This window comes from Cupressus sempervirens, chromosome 8 (assembly GCF_028749045.1).
Source record: "Cupressus sempervirens isolate cs-2001-9-10 chromosome 8, ASM2874904v1, whole genome shotgun sequence".
Lineage (NCBI taxonomy): Eukaryota > Viridiplantae > Streptophyta > Pinopsida > Cupressales > Cupressaceae > Cupressus > Cupressus sempervirens.
The window spans coordinates 797,667,544-797,672,445 of NC_143125.1; the positions used below are offsets into that span (position 1 = coordinate 797,667,544).

The 4,902-nt window shown below is 40.2% G+C and overlaps 1 pseudogene; it reads right to left on the reverse strand.

Annotated features, from left to right (window-relative positions):
• Positions 1-1,350: 1,350 nt before the first annotated feature.
• Positions 1,351-3,981, reverse strand: LOC149544808 (target of rapamycin complex subunit LST8-1 pseudogene; annotated as a pseudogene).
• Between the last annotated feature and the right edge of the window lie 921 nt (positions 3,982-4,902).

Genomic DNA, 4,902 nt, shown 5'->3' on the forward strand with positions numbered 1-4,902 from the left:
TTAATGCATTTATTGCTTCGGCTATATTATTATATGCAATTGCACTTGATCGTGTTGTTTAGTGTGCAGGATCATATCCCTGGCAGTGGCACATGGAGTTAGTGATTCAGCCATTCATATTTTACCAATGTCGTCCTTGTATGGTCAACGTATCCTTAATTAAATGTTTAATTTAAACCTTTCGATGATTATTAAATCCGAACTCATTTGCATTATGTGATTAGACCAGTAAGTGTGTCTGTGCATTTAGAGGTTCGCATTGTCGCGAAAAGTTATTAAGAAGGTTTATGTGTTTTTGGGTTTTCGGGCTTTTTAATTGATTTATTTTATATTTTTGGCAGCTTTGCCATAGATGAATTCCTATTTATAGGAATAGCCTATTTTCGTTTGGGTCGATGCGGGGTTTAACTGGATTGGCTGGTTAAATGCCCTAATCGATTATTCACCTGAAAAGTGAATAAATATCCAAAGAGGAATTTAATTCCTCACTTCTCACTTTTGAATTGGAAAGTTGGAGAGTAAAACCCAAAATCCTCTTCATGAGGATTTACTGTTTTGTTCGTTGTGGGAGCTACGGGCGTGGGATCGTCGTGAGGTTTGAGATGACCCTAGCTATAAAGGTCACTAAATCCCAATATTGTACTGTGGAAATTCGTCAAATAATTTGCAAGCACTGAAATAACCCCGACCAAAATACTAAACTTCATGGGTTTGACATTTCATCAAACAATTAGTAATCAAGCTCTTACTATTAAAGTCACTAAGAACCAATGCTAAACTGAGACAATTTGTAAAAACACCTGTCTCATACTATGAAGACAACTAGTAAAGATTAAGAGTGTAATGTCTCAAATAATTCACCAAGTGAGCTGACTACAATGTGACAATTGTAGTGCCAACAGTATTCAAGAGAATCTATTTCAAGAACGGATCTATTACAAATTTGAATATAAATTGAAATGAATAACATCAAGAACCTGGTATTGCTGCTGCCATGAGACTCCCGTAATGGTGATTTGGATTTTTTGTTCCTTGATCTGCCCACCACACTCTGATGCCACATATATTATTGAGTTTTCCCAGCTACCATTACTTGCTAGACTGGTGTGGTTTGTAATATAATTGTCCCCTTTTCAAATAACGTCCAACCCGGATATAATGTCAACTGGGATAATTTTTGAAGCTACTGAGGTTTCCCTATGAATCCTCAGAGCCACGAGAGCACTCCTTCAAATATGACTGCAACCCGCTGATGAAATCATTGACGGATTTAGATCCATTCCCGACAAAAATCGTGCAGTCTCAAATCCAGATATAGGGGCGAACTGGTCGGCTGAGTCGCAATGGTATCTAAGGATTGTTTCCCACTATCCGTGAATCACCCAAAGTCTGATTTGGATGTAAGACAACTGTATTCACGACAACTTGACTTTCATATTCTCTCTGGCAACCTGGAGCTCTCTGATCCCAAATCTTCACAGTACCATCTTCTGAACCCGAATACATCCATTTCCCATCACATTGGAATCCCACAGCTGTAATGCTATTTGTGTGGGAATCATAACTAATCACAGGTTGAGGATTATTTGAATTAACTTTGAACAAGCGAATGCTTGGATTTCCAGCTGCAGCCAAGAATTGTTTGTCAGGTGTTATCTCAAGACTATTAACTTGCTAAGATTGCAGGCTCCATCAATGATTATGAAGGGCTATTAATATCGAATTTGCCTGATCCCAAACTGATGCTGCTAACGAACTACCAAGCCTTGCACTCAATTCTCAATGTCGCATTCAGCCTTGCGTAGCAAACCCTCCACTCAGGCTGGGAAAATGATCTTCGATAATCTTCAAAACTCTTCTTACAAATTTAAATTGATATCAGTCTCTAGAAGCATTAAATCTGAACCACAGAAATTGGCCTTAAGCCACAGATAATTGCCCTGATGAAATGACTGAATGTCACCTCCAATCTGCAATAATTCGGATGATATTTCACACCCTCAAAATTGCGTACCGATTGAGAGTTATCGTTCTCAATGGCCAACTGTGACAATTGTAGAAACCCTAGGTTCCACAATGCACTTGTGATTAAATCACAATCTGAAAATCAAAGAGAGATAATCAACTGCCTGATTCGAATGGAGCCCCGGGGTGCCTATTTATTCTTTTCTCTCCACCTTCTCCAGAGACTTCTAGAACATTTTTGATCTTATCTCATAAGTGACTTTATTAAATATTTTCCAAGTCACTTTATTAAATACAAGGTTATCTTTTAATATTTATTTATTTAATTAAAATAATTAATTAGTCGTCCTTGGACAACCAGATTAATTAAATTAATTAAATCGAACTGTCACCAGAAAATTGGGGACATGACAGTCCGCCCTTCCTGAAATTGCTTGTCCCCAAGCAATGGCTGAACCATGAACCAATCAGTATGCCTGGGTCCCAAATGTAAATCTGTGTATCATCCCAATCCTCATCATACTCCCATGGAGAAATCATCAATACCAGTATCTGAGAAACTGTACTCAACATCCAAATAACTGACAACTCTGATGAAATCGTCTGAAAACCAACTGTAGATGTCAGTAGAAGAACCCATTCTGCGGAACTCAAGCCAACTGAAACATCAACTCTATCAAAACTCAAGCCCCTGTCAAAAAGACACCTGCACCCAACTGCATTTTAGATATGACAATAGCCATAGGTACCTGAATTACTGCCATCAAATCCAATTTCTGAAAAACTGCTCCGAGTGTGTCGATGTTGCAGGCTGAATAACTTGCTACTACCACTTCTTTTTTCGAAAGAAGGTGCCAATCTATCCCCTAATGGATGGTAAGAAACTGGAGCCAATCTACATCTGCGTGAAATAAAATCTTCTATCTCTGTGTCAAAAGAGAAATGATGAGCGTACCCTACCGTATAATGCCAGTAAGAACCTCCAAATTCTGCTGCTAGCTCATCATCACTGAACTGGTAATCAACATATGGCTCCAATCTCTGACTCCGGGTGACTGTAGGCTGGATAGGATCCCGTGCATTCTGATCAACAAACCCTTCCTCGAGAACCTTGTGAGGTAGCATAGTAGCAAGGACCCCTATAATCTTCTCAACCAATTTGCAAATAACACTAGTATCATGGATGAGAACACCTTCTGTCACTTCATGCAAGTCCAAATGAACACATGCACTATCCATCAAATACATCATGAACAGTTCAGTGCAGTAAAAATTATATGAGGAAACATTAACATACTCTCCTTTACACCACAACTGGTCCTCCTGAAAGGGTGGCATACTTAGCTGTACCACACTATCAACTATCTGAGAAGAATCAATCTGGAAACTGGACTCTACCGGTATCCCAAACTCATTAAAACCAACTTCTTCCAAACCCTGAACATGTGTGTCAGTCTCAACAATAAGCTCCTCAAAAGCAACTGTAGGAGTGTACTTACCGTCATCTACCTTAGTAGTCAAATGAATTGGGTCTGGGGCTGGTTTTGACCGCAAATGCTCCAACTCCACGGTCACCTCCTTCAACTGAAACTGTGACTTCTGTAGATCTCGCTGTGTGTCCTCTAATGCCTCAGTAGTCGCTATGAGCTCTTGGGAAAGCTCACTCACCTCCTCTTCACGATCCAAGAGTGCCTCATAGGCTGTACTTCCCCACTCAACCAAGTGATCACGGTCGGCTACCAATCGTAAATAATCCTGCTTTAAAATCCGAACAGCTTCACGCAAGGCATGAATCTCTGCCAAAGAAAAGTAACCACTGCAGAACTCATCTGTCATAGAAGTACCCCAACCAGTAACGGCCAACAACTGACGAGCAGTATCAAAATGCTCACAAGCGATAGCAATGTCTCGCTCACTAACTTTCAACTGGCTAGTCACACGATGGCTCTGGCTGAACTGTCTCCAACAAGCTTCTTCTGGAGCTCTTAAAGGAGTATCCTCAATATTAACATCCATATCTCGTGAATCATCTGCACCTAAAGAATCTGTCAAGGAAGCTGAATCTTCAAAATTGTTTACTTCATTCTTCCGGATGTCATCAAGGTCAAAACGATCCTGGGACTCATCTGTACATGCTTCCAAATATGAAAAACCTTCAACACTTTCCAGCAAGAAGGGTCGTCTACATATATGAACCAAGCCCAATACCGGTGTATAAAAACTAATACCAACATCGGATGTTCTGCTGGCACAAGGAAAGACAACACCGTATACTTTGCTAATCAAATCCATGATAGCACTCAGACAATCATTGCTACCATTAAGTGTTAAAGATCTCCAGTTAACTGAATCCCAAATGCTGCTGAAACGTTCTCGAGTCCATATCCGTAAACAAGAAACAGCTGGTAACTCAAGCAAACTCCTTACCTGAGTAATGTGACCAATACCAACTAACTTCACATACCTGTCTGCCATTGTCCTTGTATCCTGGATGTGAATGCAAGATGAACTCGTAACATTATCAGCTACCATATATGATCCGTCAAATGTAGAAAGCTAAGTGTTAGACGTACCAGATGAAATTAAACTTAGCTCCATGCCATGCTCATTCTCATGTCTCTCCCAGTCCTGTAATGCCAAAGTTGCTCTAGTGTCCTCAAGCTCGCAAGAAAGCTTGACAACTTCCTCCTCCTTCCTCCTCAAGGCATCTGAATAATCTTTGGTAAGGCTTAGAAGATGATCACGGTCTGATAGAAGATGCAAATAGCTCAACTTCGTCATTCCCATTCCTTCACCAATTGCATGTAAGTCACAACAAGAAGAATTTGCCTGAACTCCCTTATGTCTTCCTTGTAACTGAATCATCTGGATGTGCTCTTCTAACATCTCCCGCATCCTGTCATGATGAGATAAAGAAGCCACAATACTATCTTTTCT